Source organism: Arvicanthis niloticus, chromosome 2 (assembly GCF_011762505.2).
Source record: "Arvicanthis niloticus isolate mArvNil1 chromosome 2, mArvNil1.pat.X, whole genome shotgun sequence".
NCBI lineage: Eukaryota > Metazoa > Chordata > Mammalia > Rodentia > Muridae > Arvicanthis > Arvicanthis niloticus.
The window spans coordinates 8,912,997-8,931,151 of NC_047659.1; the positions used below are offsets into that span (position 1 = coordinate 8,912,997).

The following is an 18,155-nucleotide window of genomic DNA, read 5'->3' on the forward strand; positions in this document are numbered from 1 at the left end:
CATAAGCAATAAATAACAAATCTACAACAGTATTCTTTCTTCTTTAAAGATTAGTTTTATTTTGAGCTTTGAATTTGTGTCTGTGTCTTGGTGGGTATGAGGATGTGAGTACAGTGCCCCCAGAAACCAGAGATGTTTGTAGACCCTGGAGCCAGAGTTGTAGGCAATTGTAAACCAAGTGACATGGGTGCTGGGAACCAAACTCGGGTTCTCTGACAAAGCCATCCTCACTTTTAGCTGTAGAGCCTCTGTGGGTCCAAGTTCAACTTTCTTGATCATCATATTTTCTGAAAAATCAGTGTTCCCTTTCTTTGCTAATTATTCTATGGTTGCTTTCAGTGTTTGCTCTTAAAGTGATTCTGGTGGTATATATTTGCAGTTTCAGCTTCCCAGAAGGCTGACACAGGAGGATTGTGGCTTTGAAGCTGGCCGGGGCAACACTGAAACTCTATTTAAAAAAAAAAAAACAAACTTAACAAAGCCTTGGGTGTTTGATTTTGGTGTGTGACTTGCTTTGTTTCTTCTGGTGTTCATTTAGTGGTTTGCCTCAAGTTTCTATATGTCATTAAGTTTAGATGATTTGCGTCCTCGTTTCTTCTGACTCCCATGTTTTTTTCTGCTTTCTCGCAACTCTAGCTCACCATGTTGGCCCCTTGGTATCATCTAGAACTTACGCTGAGTTTTTATTTATTTATTTATTTATTTATTTATTTAAGTCTTTTTTTCCCTCTTGTTTGTATTGGTTTTCTATCTGTGACTCCCTTTGGGAAGTGGGCAGAGACTTACTGTGTAGTCCATGGCTGGTCTTGCATACAAATTCAATCCTTTGCCTCTTACTCCTCCTCCTCTTCCTTCTGTTAGGCGCATTTAATGAATTTTTCATTTCTTATATTTTGTTTTTTCAGTTCTGGAATTTCCATTGGGTCTTTGTGTTGTATCATTCCCCCTCTTGGGGTTCCTGGCCTCAGGGAGACTTTCACTCACTTGTTGGAATATGTTTCCTCTTGTCACCCATGCAGCAGCTGGGAGAGCTGCTCCAAACCAGGGAGGACCTTGTTTGAGTTACACTGTGGCTTGGTTTCCCCAATACCTTGTGTAGACAGCATTTCTGATTGCATTCTGGATGGTCTAAAAGTTCCATTGTGTGAATTCTGGATTCTTTTCATCTTCTGGAGAGACACAGTGAAGGCTGCAGCTCCCAGCATCCTTCCAGGGTTCTGTCACTCCTATAAAGACGCACAGTTCCTGGCTTCCCCTTCCTGACTCACTGAACCAGGGATACTGAGCTTTCTCACTGAGGTTGTGCTGGTAAAGCCACAGACAGAACTGGAAAAGGCAGGAATTTGGAAACACAATGATAAGTTATTTTAAAGACAACTTTGTAAAACTGTGGAACATTTTGTTAACACAAGTCACCAAAGTGCCAGAAAGCTCAGAAAGTTAATAAGTCTCATTGATGATAAAGAGGAAAGGAATTCATTGTCTGAGGGGTAACTTGGTCATTTTACCGACAGGAGACTCATGCTTTTCTCTTTTGTACATCAGCTGTTTGTAGTTTTTCGTGTGTGTGTGTGTGTGTGTCTACGTGTGCATGCACATGTTGGCCTGTGCTAGCTGCACATGTGTATGTTCCTGAAGGCTGGACAGGATATCAGGTGTCCTCTATCATCTATCTATATGATTTCTTTGGGACAGGGTCTCTCATTTGAACTTGGAGTTCAGCTGATGACAGGCAAGCTCCTCCTCCCTCCCTCATCTCTGTTTTATCCAGTGTGAGGGTGTAAGTGTGTACAGCACACCCAGCTTTTCAGTGGGAGTGCTGGGATCTGAACTGGGTTCTCATGCTTGGACAGCAACTGCTGTTACCCACTGAGCCAGCTCTCTAGGCCTACTTACTGGTTCTCCTGAGAGATTTATATGTCCTTTGCAGGGGTAAAGCTATTGATGTTTGACATGTTCAACATTGCCAGCAACTTAGGACACAATTCAGCATGGCTCCTTCTTAGTAGTTGAACAGTTTTCTTAAGGATAAAATAGATAAACCACATTTGTTGTAAACATGCTCATATTTCTTCATATAATTTGTATTAATTATCAACTAATTAAAGTTTAGTAGCTGCTGCAGTGGAACATACCTGTAATTCCATCAAACGGGAGGTGAACACAGAAAGGTCAGGACTTCAAGGCCATCTTTGCTAAATGCTGAATTCCAGACTAGCCTAGGCTGAGCCCTGTCTTGAAAATAATAAATAAATAAAAATTTCTAGGCACAAGAGAAAACCAAGAATTGTTTACCTTTCCCGTCCATAGACATTGTCACTTAAACAGGTTTTCCCAGGATGAAATGTGTAAAGCTGTAACATGGCTTAGAGCCCTTAAAATTGTAAAGGACATCTAGTGAGCAGTGCCATCTCTTTTTTCATCAGAGTCACAGTCGGATTCAACAGCGTGCATGTGTGTGTGTGTGTGGAAGGACATTTGCAGTGGGGCTGGAAGGCTCAGCAGTTAGGAATGCTTGCTGCTCTTGCAGAGGACCCAGGTTCAGTTCCTAGCATACATATCTGATAGTCTTAACCAGCTGTGACTGCAGCTCCAGGGGATCCAGCATCCAGCACTTCTGGCTTTTTCAGGCACCTATACAGATCTCTTTTCTCTCTCTCTCTCTCTCTCTCTCTCTCTCTCTCTCTCTCTCTCTCTCTCTCTTACCCCACCCTTACCCCTCTCCCTCATCTGTCTGTTTGTCCTGAAAAGTGAGAGATTTATAGTAAGGATTTGGAATTTCAGAGGTTGGCAAGGCTCCTGCTCTGCATATGAGAGCCAGTGAGGTGGTTGTGGGCTGAAGGGTGCCAGCTTTGGTCCGGGTGGGACTGCTGTTGCAGTGAGCTTTGAGGAAAGGTGAAGCACAGGTGTCTTCTAGGCAGGGAGAATTCCAACTCCAGCACAGGTCAGACTCTGGGGCCTTTAGTTGATTGATTGGAGGAAGACCATCACATTAGGGAGGTGATCTCTGCTCGGGATCCACCAGTGTAAATGCCAAGCTTCCATTAAAGCATCCTCACAGACACAGCTGAAGAATTGTTTTTATGCAAAAGCATTCTTTTAAAGATTTATTTATGTATTTATGTATTTATTTAATGTTTGTGCATATACACTGTTGCTGTCTTCATGCACACCAGAAGAGGGCATCAGATCCCATTACAGATGGTTGTGAGCCACCATATGGTTGCTGGGAATTGAACCCAGGACGTCTGGAAGAGCAGTCAATGCTCTTAACCGCTGAGCCATCTCTCCAGCCCCTAAAAGCATTTTTTAAAGTGATAATCTTGTCTCTGTCCTGGCTAGCTCCTAAGGAAATGAGGCAGAGCCTAAGATGTATTTGCTAGGCTTTACAGCACAGTATCTGAGCAGTTAATTTAAGCTGAGCTGGCTACTTCCTAGCCAGAATCCCTGAGATACTTGTATTATAGTATTGATCTGGCTCACTCTGCTCCAGATGTGTTCCCATGGTATTTCCTGGACCCTTTCCTTGTGGCAAATCCTCATCTTCCCTCCATCCTTCCCCTCCTCTCTGCTCTTTCTCCTCTCATCTCTCCCTTTTCTCTCTCTGACTCTGTCTCTCTTCTCCCTCCTCTCCTCCCTCTCTGTCTCTTTTTCTCTGTCTCTCTGTTTCTGTCTCTCTCTCCCCACCCCCCATCCCGAGGGCTGGGATCAGAAGTCAGCCCTATTCTGTTTTCTACTCAGCCATTGGCTAATCAGCTTTTATTGACAACAGAGAATAAATGCAGAACAATGTTTACACAACATTCACGAAGGAGATGATAATTATAAGCATTACAATGCCACGTCTGGGTTACAACCAGATATGGGGGCAGAGAAATCAGCATTTGAATAACACAAGGATAATCTTTACACTGTGTACAGCAACCTTATGTCAGTGTGAGTGTGTGTGTGTGTATGTGTGTATGTGTGTGTACGCGCGCATGCATATATGCTTACAGGTGACCTCAAAAATCAGAAGAGGGTGTCAGATCCCCAGGAGCTGGAGTTAGAGGTGATTGAACTTGGGTGTTGAAAACAGAACCCAGGACCTAGAGGTCCTTGTCCAAGAGCAGCAGACACTCCTAACCATTGAGTCTTACTAACCGCCCTCCCAGGCTCCAATATTCTGAACACCCTGGGGGCAGCCTCATCTAGGTGCTACATGAGAGTACTACTCAGTCTGGTCTGTTAGAGACTACCTAAGGGGAGGAGAGAAGGGTTTGCTCTGGCTCACCAGAGGACACTTTGCCATCTGGGAGGGTAGAGTATCAGAGCTGTTTCTTAATCACTGAGACAGTCAGGAGGTCGAATAAGCCCCACCCCCTCGCTGCAGATAACCTACTCCCTACAGATTGCACCACTGCTGGGACTCCGCTGAGGATGTGTGTGTGTCTGAGGGTCTACTTCCTGCTCACCATCCTTTTGATTGCTGGTATATTTATTTGACAATTTTAGTTCATAACGAGACCTGTGGTTGACTGTGTCAGTCTTCCATATTACGACTAAAGCTGCCTTGTCTATTTAAATCTTCACAGTTGCACGGTAAATTGAGGCTCATTCATTTTTACTAGAAACTTGCTGGGTCTCTGGTTGAAGTAGTTGATTGACTCTGTAACCACAGCTGACATCTGGAGTTGTCTAATCCATGAATGTAATCATTTTCCCATGAATGTAGAACTTCTCAGTTCTCTCTGTAGTATTTTACAGTCTTTTTTATGAAGTCTTATAAAACTGTTGCCAGATTCATCTTTAAATATTTGTTTTTCATGTATTCGCACACATAACCCCCCTCCATATGTATACACACACACACACACACACACACACACACACACACCCTCCACATGTCCACATATATTGGTCTCCGCTTTCCCTTGACTGTCCCTCAGCTAATCTTCCTGAACACAGCCTCTGCATATGGCTCTCTTTGCCAGGACAGCACTTGTCCCATACTTCCCTCTTTCTTTTACCTGTTGTCATCTTCAGTGATGGCTTTTCTGGTCACCATATCTACAACTGCAGCCCTCTTGTGTGTTTTAGCTCTGCAGACTTAACCCTGACCTTGCCTAGTTCAGTGTGTTTCTTCCCAACCTGAATGTTAGCTCTGGAATGGCCAGTGGGGGTGGGAGACTCTTCTCATGCTTGTCACCACTGTCACCCTAGATCGGCAGCTCTTAACCTTTCTAATGCTGCCTTTAACACCTCATGCTGTGGTGACCCCCAACCCTAAAATTATTTTTTTGGTACTTCATACCCGTAATTTTGCTACTGTTATGAATAATAATAAAAATATCTATGTTTTCTGATGGTCTTAGGCGGCCTTTATGAAAGAGTCATTTGACCTTCCAAGGGATTGAGACCCACAGTTTGAGAACCCCTGTCCTAGAGCCTAGATGAACGCCAGCTCTTGGTAGGTTCTCCAGAAAATGTTTGCAGAATGCTCAGTGTTTATTTCCTGATGACTTAATAATGTGTACTGTGTGTATCTTTGTGCGTGTATGCACATGAGAGCATATGTGTATGCCACAGGACATGTGTCGTGATCTGAGAACAACTGTGGGAGTTGGTTCTCTCTTTTCACTGTATGGATGGTAGAGATCAAACTCCGGCCATTGCACCTGCTAGCAATAAGCCATCTTTCTGGCCCCCTGGTGGCATTTTAATTTCTTTTCTTTCTAATACACTGTGGTGATGTGTTCTCCATGTATTTCATGGTTTGGTGTCCAGGAATGCTAACCACCATCAAGATACAGGTGGCCCCCTCTCCTTGGGAGCAGCAGACATTGGAACCACATTGGAAAAAGGAGTTAGTGAGCAGGATCTTGACAGTCAGTTTCAGAGAAGAAATGAATGAACATGAGGGCCTGACAGTTGTTCCCTTTTGACAAGTACCCACACACTTCTAGGGAGCTTCATGCATCCCAATGGAAAGGTAATCTAACGTCTAACTTAACGATGGCACTTTTGATATTTAAACAGTGCTATATTTTGTGTGTGTGTGTGTGTGTGTGTGTGTGTATGTGTGTGTGTGTGTGTGTGTACACATACATGCACAGGTAAGTTTGTAAATAAATCCCCAGAAGTAGAGTTGATGGGTCAGAGGACAAATGTGTTTGCAATTTTGGCTGTTATGGAATATTGCCAGAGTCTCCATGAGACTCTTGGGAACAGGAAATGAGAAAGACAAACAGTGTACCATGCAGGGCTGCCAGCATCCCACAAGTGATGTGGTACTATGGAACAAAGAATGGTTTAGTCCCCTAAACAGTGGAGTTAGTGTCTTCTTTCCTCAGGAGAACCATATAGCCCTCCAGCTCCTACCCCTTGCCTACAGCGTTGTGATGCTGCTTTTCATGAGGGAAGCTCATGCACCCTGTACATGATGAGCTGTGTGTGCTCTTTAGTTTAGGTTGGATGAGTGAGCCCTGAGTAGGGAGCTGTCTCCACAGGAGCAGACAGAACCAGGCCCTTCTACCCTGCACATCTTCCCTGCCTGCCTTTTCCTCCTCCGAAGCAGATGAGAAAATGGAAGAGAAGGCCAAACAATACTGAAAATTGTTATTATTAAAATCTGTGTGTGTGTGTGTGTATGTATGTATGTAATGGGTTCCATACCACAGTGCTTGTATGGAGATCAGAGGACAACTTTTGGGTATCAGTTTCCTTCTTCCCCTACATGAGTTCTGGGGAGTGAATTCAGGTCAGACTTGCATGTATTGTTTCCCAGTGAGAGTCTCTTCAAGACTGAAAATTCCTAATTGTCTGATTCTTAAATTTTTTCTATTTATTATAAACCTATGATTCATAAAATACTAATAGTTAATTGTTCCTAAAAGCTAATTGGACATGGCTGCCTCTGAGAATTTTAGGAGTGTAATGTTTATTATCTAGAACTTTTCCTGCAGTAGATCTAAACTGTGTAAGTATTTTGACCAATCCAGTTATGTGTGATACTTGGTTTCCACAAGGATTCAACAGGTGGGACTGTGGTGTCTGTGAGCACTGCTCTCTGTCTCTAAAGGCCTAACATAGGAAGCTGGGATGCCATTGAGAACATCTTATGCTTCCTGAATGGGAGGCGTGTTCTCTAAGTCTTGGTCCTGGCTGTACCAGGCACTGGCTTCCCCTGTGTCTCTCCTAGGATCAGCCTGAGTGCTGTCTCTTGCTTCCACTGTCTTGATGGCCTCATCTGCATATATGGCATGCCCCTCCCCTCTCCCCTTCCCTAGCAGAAACCCCTGTTGTGTCTGTGCTGGCTGGAGGTGTCAGGAGGGCGGAGCTGGGAGAGCTCTGTGACCTCATTAGGAAGGTCTGATGGTCTAATGTGGTCTGTGTATTGGAGTGTGCACATGCATGTGGAGGCCAGAGTTAACCATCTGGTGTCTCCTCCATTGCTCTCTAGTTTTTGAGTCAGAGTCTCTCCCTGAACCTGGAGCTCACCATCAGTCCTTTAGGTAATTCTGTCTCCATCTCCCTGGTACATGCTGCCACATCTGGCTTTGTATGAGGGCATAGGGATAGAAATAAGTTCTCCTGATGTGTAGCAAGCACTGTACTGGCTGCATAAGCTCCCCAGCCCATCACCATGCTTCTGGAGGTTTCTCCATGTAGCAGCGTATGCGTCCGCACCTCCTCCTCGCTGTTGAGATTTATTCCATTAGTGATGTAGGTACACTTTTGATTGCCCACTTGCCTCCTGATGGGCACTGGGGCCTTCTGTCCCCTTGAACCTGTTTCCCTAGTGCTTCGATTAAAGGTGTGTGCCACCATTGCCTGGCCTGAGCATTGTTTTGGGTGCTTACCAGCCTTTTGTTTTGATTCTTGGTGACACATCAATGACTCTTTCCCCTGTTTTAAACCAGTTTGAGCATGTTCTAGCTGGGCAGGAAGGGTTCTCTGCATTTTGGGATGTAGTTATGCATCAGATCCATGGTAGGATACATGGCTCTTGCTTTCCTCACACTGATACCATTTCTCCCCTGTGTTCTCTAGAGAGATTTATCGGAAGTTTGGACTATGAGAATCTAGGCTCTGGAGTCCCACCATCCACTGCAAGCTGAGACCCAGGAAAGCTGGTGGGGTTTCTAGAGGCCTGAGATTAAAGATACAAATACCTTGAACTGGGAACACAGAGAGCAGAAGATCTTGTCCTGTTCAAAAAGTCAGACTCAGGGAAGGTAAATGTCACCTTCCTTTGTCTGCCTTTTGTGAGGCCCTCTGCTGATAGAATGAGGACAGTCCCTTAAGTCAAGGACTCATCCCATCTAAACCTGTCCTCAGAGACACACCTAGGGCTTCTTCACTTCTCTGGCTGACATAAAACCCACTACTGCCACACTTAGGGAACGTGGACATCACTTGGAGATCCTGTGATCTTTTGTGCTAGCTGGTAGGAAAGGTAACTAGGTGAGCTTTGGGGGCAAGCCCAGTTTTGTCTTTTCCCAGATCTAGCCCTTTCCTGGCCCCAAGCACAATGTTCCTTGAGTAGTCTCTTCAGGGTCAACTGCAGCCCTTCCTTCCCTGTTCATAATGTAGTTCTGAATCAGTGTGCCCCATCTACCACTCTTAAGGAGAAAGAACAGGGCTGTCTCACTTAGTACTGTCCTTGCTTTTCTGAGTGGAGGGATGACTTAGACCCGTCCATAATTGTGTGTGTCAAACATTGCCAGTGAGACAGTGGGTGCTGATCCTTTTACCGCTCGAACATAAGCTACGTTCCTCAGGTCCCAAGCTTCTGCTTGCTTGGGTGCAGTACTAGGCTGCCAAACCAAGAGAGGGGACTGTGGGCTGATAACTTGGATAAACATGGCGCTTCTAGCTCCTCCTCCCTGCTGGGTTTACACAGTGCAGAGGGTTGGACAGCTTGTTTTCTTTCCCGTGGAGCCCTCTCTCTGCACTCCTCCAGCTGCCTTTGTCCCCACCCCCCAAAAGTAATGTGATCTCCCAGGCTGTGCAGATTCCTTTAGTCTTAGGGAAAGAGCGGAAAGACATTAACTGTTGGCTTCCCAGTTCCAAGTTAACCAAACACCAGTAGCCAAGCACAAGCACAGTGCTGGTCTTGAAGCAAAAGAATGATAGGGTAACAGTGTCTACTTGTGAGTTCCCTCGTGAGACATCTTGTTTCACAGATGTTAGTTCTAAGCATGGAGGGCTTTAATAGTTTCTTTTTCAGATTTTTTTTTTTTTTTTTTTTTTTTTTTGTGTATATATGGGCTACCAGCAGCTGATGCTGACCTAGAATTCATGATCCTCCTGCCTCAGCCTTCTGAATGTAGTGTTTAAAGGGTTGTACCACCATACTGGCTATGGAGACTTAAATCTTTATTCAATATTCAGGTCAGAAGAAAACAAGACAGTAATTTCAGATATAATTCTTTGGCCCTCACTGCAGAATGAACCCAAGGACAGGAAGACAGACATTTCTGCAAGCATGAAAAATAACTAAAGTTGAGCTCAGGCTTTAGAATAGAACAAGAGCGCTCTCTGGCTCTGTGTTATTTGTGTTTAATGATATTCCTATTTACAAGCAAACTTTAAGGTGCTGATGTGAGTGGATTTAAGGACTTGGAGCCTGGATCCACCTCATCAGCAAAACTGAGACCTGTTCACTACAACAGGTTTGAAATGTCCTCCTTGATTACCCCACACCCCGACCCTGTGTGTGTACATTTGTGTGTGTGCATGTGTGTGAGTGCTTTGTATTGAGGGCACAGGCCAACACTGAGTGTCTTCTCCAGTCACTCTCAGTTTAAGTCAGGACCTCTCATTGAGCCTGGAGCTCCCGATTGGATGAGGGGCTGTTCAGCGGACCCCAGGGGTCTTCCTGTCTGTACCTCCCCAGTGCCAGGATTACAGACTTCCCGCCACGCTTAGCTTTTAGGTGGGTGCTGAAGATCCAACAGTCAGGTCCTTGTGCATGTATGACAAACACTCTACTGACTAACCCATCCCTCACCTTCATGTTCTTGTTAATTATGGGATCTATGGGTGTCCGCTAATGAGGAAGACAGACGTAACAAAAACAGAGGGCTTTAGGGATTTGGGTTCCATCCCTGGTTTTACCACCAAAGTGCTGGGTGACTTGAAGCAAGTTATGACAGTGTAAGATGCACAAAACTGGGAGAAGTGACTGTTTCCCCATCCCTCTTCCTGCCCCACTGGAATGACAGTAAGATTTTGTTGGTTTTGAGATTGTCTTACTATGCAGCCCAGCTTGACCTCAGATTGATGGCAGTCTTTCTGACCTCAGACTTCTGACTTCTGAGTCCTCAGACTGTAAGCATGAGCCACACATAGATTTTTTTTTTTAAACTGAAGATGTGTAAGGAAAAAGGAACCCAAAGGGAGATAGAAGTGAATAACAAAAGCAGTGCATTCTGGGGGGAAATGGGAGGCAGCCAAGAGTGGTAGCAGACTTCCAGGGATGCGGCCTAACTACTGAGAGCCCGTGGTAAGATGTGAGCCACTGCACACTGGTGGGAAACTGAGGGAGGCTCAGAAATAAGAGGCATTAGGATCAGAGAGGGCAACCTGCAAGAAGGGTGTTCAGATTTCTCACAGGGCTTCCAGCCCTGCAGAGCCAGGTGTCAGCTACTCCACCTCAGCCACATGAGATGGTGTGTTTCCCATAATGCTGTGGGCTCAGGAGACTGCTAAACAGTCTGGATTTAGGCAAGCCTGTGGGTAGTCAAGATTGGGGTTTGTTGTTGAAAGTCCACACAGTGGTGAAATTCCCAGCCTCTTCCAGTGACTTTTAGGCAAGGCCTTGACAGAGGACAGATTGAAATACTCTTCTAAGGAGAAAAAAATGGAATGGCTCCAGAAAAGTGCCCCCCACATTCCAGGACTGGCTCAGCTCCTTCCCTCAAAGTCTTTAGGTGTGGTACCCCTTCCAGACACAGGACTTCAGTCTAAGTCCTCGTAAATAATAAATGAACAGCCAAGTTTCATTGAAAATTCTGAGAATTCTCCAAATGATAAGAAAGAGTAAAATAGATGCCCAGAAAACAGGAACTCAGTGGGAATAGAGGTATGTAAGAGGAGCTTGAAAGGGCAGTTCTTCTGACCCCAGGGCAGCACAGCATCAAACAGCATATGCTACGATAGCAGAAGAAAAACCTCCTGTTGTTGTTTTTGCTGTTAATCTGTTGTTTGTGTAGCAGAGTCTTAAGTGGCCCAGGTAAACCTTAAATTCACTATGTAGCTGAGACTGTCCCTGAAGTCCTAAGAATCAATATTTTACTAATAAAAAACATAGCCTGGGCAGTGGTGGCCATGCCTTTAATCCTAGGACTTGGGAGGCAGAGGCAGGTGGATCTCTGTGAGTTTAAGACCAGGCTGGTCCACACAGTGAGCTCCAGGACAACTGTCAACCCAATTTAAAATTTAACCGAAGATTTGAAAGTCAAATTTACCTTAGAATGTAAAACATAAAGACATGGACATGGACTCACAAGAGAGACAATAATGAGGTTAAAAGCCCCTTCCAGGGTGTAAGTGTCCAAGTGGCAGGAAGTTCAGAAAGGGAGAATTAAGTAGTACTAATAGCAACAATAAATAGAAGTTAGAAGACAGTTATAAGAAAAAATTGGGGCTGGTGACATGGCTCAGCAGTTAAAGGTGATTGCCACACAGGCCTAGTGGCCTAAGTTCAGTTCCCAGAATACACAGAAAGGTGGAAAGAGAGAGCTGATTCTACAAAGTTGTCCCTCAACCTCCACAAGCATGCTGTGGCACACACATTCTCCCCTAACAGTGATATTTCTTTAAAGGAAAACTTTCAGAGCGTAGAGAAGTACTTTCCTAAACTCATGATGTCACTCTGATCTAGATAGCTCCTGGGTACCCAAGTATTGTATATGAAACAGATCTATTCCAAGACATTGTAAAGTTTGCAAATACCAAAGGGGAAAGAAAATTCTATTCTAAAAGTTTTCAAAAAGAAAAGCAAGCTATTTTATAAAGGCACAGAAGTCAGAACAAAATTGCATCTCTAAATGGTGATCTTGTAGACTTAGAAAACAATGGAGAAATCTCTTTGAAATTCAGGGTAATTATCCCCCCCACCACACCCTTCTTTTGTGTGCTTCCTAAATGCTGGGATTAAGAAGAATGCTCTTACTCTACCCTGTGGAAAATTCCATTTAGCTTAGGATTCTATACCCAGCTAGACTGTCACAGTAGTATTCAGGCCTGCTTTAGACCTTTGTTTCCCCCAAGAAGCCACTGGGTGATGAATTCTAGCAAAGGAAGTCAGCCCATGATGTGTAGACTTAGTGAGCCCCAAGCAGCAAAGTGTTTAGAAGAGTTGAAGTGTTTCAGTATTTGGGAAAGTACCAGTAAGTTTTTGACAGATTTGTGAAATATTTGGGGAGAAAGTAATAACTAGGACATAGATGATTAAATTAAAAGAAAAAAGGAAAAAAAGAAAAAAGAAATATGGCATTGTAACTAATGCCACTAAGAAGAGACTAGTGATGCATTCCTCATTTCTAGAGCAATGAGAACTATTAACAGTGCAAAGCTCACCTCTCCATCCAATCAGAAATCATGATGTAACAGTTGGGAGGTTTAGGCTGAAGACAGTGTAATGCTGCTCTACTGAGTTAGTAGATGGTGCGTGACTTAGCCCAGAGCAACAAAGTGTTAAGATTAGACACCCAAAGGAGAAACCTTGTGATCAGACAGAGTGGGCTGCAGGACTAGTTTTAATCTCTGTGTCTCTGTCTCTCCTTTCTTGCCTCTCTTTTCTCCCTCCCTCTCCCCTTCCTCTCTTGTCTTCCCTCCTTTCTCAGTAGGTTTTCAGAGTATACCCTAGTTGGCCTGAAATTTCCTATGTGACCAGGCTAGCCTTGAACTCACAGAGATCCATCTGCCTCTGCCTCTGGAATGCTGGAATCAGAGGTGGGCACCATTGTGCCTAGGCTTAATTTTAGTGTTAAGACTATAAAAAGAAACTTAATGCTGCTTGATTTTTAGCCAAGTGTGTATATTACGTTGATTAAAAGTAAAAAATAATTAACATGGGTACACTAATATTATTCATCAAACTGAAAGATTTTTGACCAAATATGTTTATATCCTTTACTTATAAAGTATAGTAAAGTCATAGATAGATAGATAGATAGATAGATAGATAGATAGATAGATAGATAATGAAATTTTTGTTTTGTTTTCTAAGACAGGGTGTCTCCTTAGCCTAAACTGGCTTCTTGATCGTTTGCCTCCACCTTCCAAATTACAAAATTTTCTAGAAAGAGAATTTGCTCTGGGCCTTCACTAAGAATCACAGCCTAGATATTCCAAGGGGATGGACCAGACAAGGAGCATCATTATGACGTGCAGGGTAGCCTGCAGTGTGCATGTACATAGTGTTTTGAGTCTGGAAGAGGCTGGTGAGGATGAGGGTGGAGGGAGCTGGGTCCTGCAACAAAGCCTGGGTCCCAAACTTCTAAATGTCAGCTGAAGACGAAAGGCTCTATGAAATTTGAACCCAAGTTGCCGCTCATGACCCATGGCTGGCAATCCCGACTCTACTCTCCTTCCAGAGTGTCTTAGTTAGGGTTTTACTGCTATGAACAGATACCATGACCATGACAACTCTTAGGAGGACAACATTTACTTGGGGCTGGCTTACAGATTCAGAGGTTCAATCTATTATCATCAAGGCAAGAGCGTGGCAGCATCCAGGCAGTCATGGTACAGGAGGAGCTGAGAGTTCTACCTCTTCATCTGAAGGCAGCTAGGAGAAGACTGGCTTCCAGGCAGCTAGGATGAGGGTCTTAAAGCCCACACCCACACTGACACACTTCCTCCAACAAGACCACACCTCCAAATAGTGCCACTCCCTGGGCCAAGCATATACAAACCACCACACAGAGCTAGTTCGGATTGTGTTTTCTCCAGTCATTTTTTTTTTTTAAGATTTATTATTTTTTTAATGTATACAATGTTCTGCCTGCATTTATGCCTGCATGCCAGAAGCGGGCAACAGATCTCACTACAGATGTTTGTGAGCCACCATGTGGTTTCTGGGAACTGAACTCAGGACCTCTGGAAGAGCAAAGAGTGCTCTTAACCTCTGAGCCATCTCCCCAGCCCTTCTCCAGTCATTCTTGATGCAAAGTGTTCATTTGTGTCCCAACATAGACCTAGTACTCATGCAAGAATGCTGTCCTTAACTGGTGCAGAGTCCTCCGGGAAGTGATATAGCAGATCACTGTGCATCTTCTGTGACAAGGATTCTGTACATTATTTCCACTGTTGAGACTACTCTTAGGACACTCCCAACACTTAATGGATGAGGAAACTGGGGCTCTGCATGAAGCTGTCTGCTAGACCCACAAGTACCTGCTGAGAACTCAGACAGGGAAGGCTAGGGACCTAGAGCATGCAGGGCACAGGCAGGATATAGTCCTGGCAGGTCCCTGCACTCCCAGCAGAGTGTACTTTCTGGGTAGCAGTTGGAGAGCCCTTCTTGGATTTGCAGCCCACCAGCTTCAAGCAGGTCTCCAGCATGGCCTAAGTAAGGTCATCTAACCTCTGCTGCTCGGCCTTGTCAGTTGCCTGGCTGGAGTCTCTGGACTTTAGTCACCCATGACTGCAGACGAACAAATAGTTATAGGTTAAAGGTGGTGAGACTTACCAGGAACACGTGTCCTTGTAGGGCAATGATGTGCTGTAGCTATTGTGATCAGTTCCACACCAGACAGATGGACCAAGTTAGAGAAACTGGCTAGTGAATAGAAACTGGCTGTGGGCTATATTGGCCGAACTTGTGAAACAGACTGTCCCTGTTCCTCTAGCATGACCAGCTGTGCTGAAGAAAAAAAAAAAAAAAGCAAGATTCAGTTGTGAAGCGCCCACCGACCTCTTGTCAGACTCACCTGCTTCCCTTCTACCTACTCCACCCCAGGCCCTCCACCCAAAGCCCACCCTTTGTCAGATTCCAGCCTCTCTTGACCCACTGCCATGGTGGGTGCCTGCCCGCATTTTTAAAAGAGATTGAGCCCTAAACTTAAAATAAATCCAGTCTAAAATTTTAGAGTCCCCTTTTTGTTAATTAGTTCTACTGTAACGTATTTCTTAAATCTACAAGTTGTTTTCAGATGAGTAAATTCCAAATTCATGGAATCCATCCATCCATCCATCATCCATCCATCCACCCACCCACCCATCCATCCATCCATCCACCCATCCACCCATCCACCCATCCATCCATTCACCCACCCATCCATCCATCCATCCATCCATCCATCCATCCATCCATCCATCCATCCATCCATCCATCCATTCATCCAGGTCTGTTCCATTCCTGATAGAATCCAGCAATAGCCTTTTCTTCTTCCAAAATGGCCCCTGCTTTCATGGCTTAGCATCCTCTGGGGCTTTAGCAGTTTAGCCACACATTCTGATGCAGTAGGCTGCAGCTCAGGCAGGGATCTGCTGTGCTCAGATACAGTTTAGGTGCCAAGTTCAAGCATGAAATACACTTTCAATACTGATCAGGTGACCTCTCAACACCTTTTAAGCTTTTATTTTGTTACATTTATGAACTATATGGCAGGGGAAGTATGAAACTGTCCAGAATTCCCAAGCTGCTCTGAGGTCTCTGAGCACCTTGGTTGTCTGGTACAAGCCTGTAGGTTTCCCAGATGCCAGCGCAGAGCACACAAGCCTGGGTCCTCTTATCTTCTCTTCTGCTTCTCCTGTTACCTTTATGTTTCGTTGGCTTTGAGGTGGTATCTCATTTTATAGCCCTGACTGATCTAGAGTTTTGTCTGTACTCCAGACTGGCTTTGAACTTGCAGCAGTGCTCCTGCCTCTGCCTCCCAAGTGCTGGAATTACAAGCATGCACCCTGTGCCTGGCCCATCATGGCTTTTCTCCTGTAGACTGTTTTAGGGGGCAGTCCTTCTAAGGCTGTTTGCTTGTACACAACACTCTCCCCATCGTGCAAGAGTTCAAAAGCTATCACTGGAAAGAATAGTTCGGTGTTTGTGTGCAACTTGGCAATGGCTACCATGATTGCTGCTGCTTGAGTGTGTTGCCTGGCTAGTTTTATATCTAAATTGTAAAGAATCTGGACAATTTATAAGTATTACTCACTTTGAGAGGATTTTAGAGGGTAAGGTCAGTGCCAAAAAACCAGAATATTAGTAGTAGTCATTAGCTTTTAAAAACAAGCTTACATCCTAGCATGAAGTCCAGCACATGTGAATAAATGTCTGACTTGTATTAAAGAGTATTCAAGGATGTGGCTAGAATTTCAAAATGCCTTTTAATGTGTAGTTCTTGGCACTAGCTGCCAATCTGAATATAACCCTGTGATCTGATACACTATATGACCAACTTCATTATAATCTGATCCAAGACCCTTGAACTTTGCAAATGGTAGCAGAACAGGCAGGCACTGCATCATTCGTGTACTGGTGGCACCCCTTTCAGCATTACTTTTGGCATCATGTAGGGGTTGATGGGATCAAGACAACGCTATTCAGCAAGTGGGCTCTCTCAGAAAATGGTCTCCCGCCATGGTGGCACATGCCTTTAATCCCAGCACTTGGGAGGCAGAGGCAGGCGAATTTCTGAGTTTGAGGCCAGCCTGGTCTACAGAGTGAGTTCCAGGACAGCCAGGGCTCTCCCAGGATCAGGAAAGTATCCAGTTGGCACCCTTGTATCCTGATCACTCTGGTCCTTTTCTCCAGAAGATTGAATGGCATGCATTCTGTAGGTTCCATTGGTACTTGTGAGGTCTGGTCTGGCACCTGTACTAGCAGCAAAGAAGGTCCACTTGGCTTCAGCACAGACACATTTTAGTGTTGATTAGCACAAAAAGTGTTTGACATCCAAGCTGAGAGGCCTGTCACACAGACAGACATGGCTCTCTTGATTACATCTGCTACTTTAGGCAGACCTCAGTAGAGACTTGCTCCTTTGCTGTGCCTGATGTTCCAGACATCCTAGCAATCAGCATTGTAAGGTAGCCCAGCAAGGAACCAGGGTTCCGCCTGCCCACCGTCCTTCCCTGCTTTGTTTTTTGTTTTTGTTTTAATAAAAAAGCTTTCTCTGTATAATCCTGGCTGTCCTGGAATTCTCTATATACTAGACTGGTCTCCAACTGAAAGACCTGCCTGCCTCTGCCTCCCACGTGCTGGGATCAAAGGCGTGTGCCACCACTGTCCAGCTTTTCTTTATTTTGGAACCAGAGTCCCTTAACCAAAAATTTCTCTGAAACAGGTCATAACTTTTGTCATGTGATCATGGATGGAGCTATTCAGTGTCTTCTTAGAAGCCAAGAGGCCAAACTTTGGAACCAGGTAGACTCTGGCTAAGCGCATGTCTTCTGGTTTCCACTGTGTGACCTTCTGAAGTGTCTGTTTTCACATGAAGAACCAGGGTCCTGATCTAACTTTCCTCACAGGATTATGGTGCACACGCCCCGCGGGTGGCAAGGCACATGGAGTACTTCTCATACCATCCTAGTACAGGCCAGCTCTTCAAGTGCAAGCATGTGGACAAGACTCTTAGTTCTGTGACATTATTTCATACGGTTATTTCCCTTTGTTTTTGGAACTTGGGTGAGTTTTTATTAGATTGGCTGTAGTTGGGGTCCTTGTTTCCCACCAACTTAGTGCCAGTAGCCCACTGCTGTGACCATTGCTCAGTTAAAATCTTGTTGGTAACTTCTAGCCAGCGTTTAGGAAAAGATAAAAACTCACCGTGAAATGGATTCAAACGCTGATTATCCGTGGCACCAAAAACAGAGGGAAAGTTCTCCTGAAAGTGAGGTCAAGAAGGGCCTCCATTCCAGCCCACAATGAACACAGCACTGTAGAGACATTCCCTAAGCTTAAACTCCCATCTCCAGGTCTAAATGGATGGTTGGAGTAGCGTCCGGTATTCAGTATTCCTGTGGGTTCCAGCCCTGACTGTTCACATTCCTCAGACACCCACTTTAGGTTTAATCACAGTCGCTCCCCGAATGTAAACGAGACCAGTCTTGGTAACTCGAGAGGAATTTGCATTTCCACCGACCTTCCCGGACACGCGGCAGGGGCTGCGCCAGGCGATGCAGCTGGGGAGGGCGTGGAGCCTTCCCTCGGCCTGGAAGGGGTT

General features: G+C 44.8%; 1 protein-coding gene and 1 long non-coding RNA gene across 3 annotated transcripts in view; one reads left to right on the forward strand and one right to left on the reverse strand.

Annotated features, from left to right (window-relative positions):
* Abl1 (ABL proto-oncogene 1, non-receptor tyrosine kinase) overlaps nt 1-18,155 on the forward strand; it is a 100,060-nt gene that overhangs the window by 41,580 nt on the left and 40,325 nt on the right. The gene's annotated exons all lie outside the window — the stretch shown is intronic.
* Nucleotides 55-18,134, reverse strand: LOC117702845 (uncharacterized). The gene is made up of 4 exons (XR_004606110.2): nt 17,759-18,134; nt 14,684-14,857; nt 2,136-2,235; nt 55-1,326 (listed from the first exon to the last, which is right to left on the reverse strand). It is a non-coding gene; the product is annotated as an uncharacterized LOC117702845 (long non-coding RNA).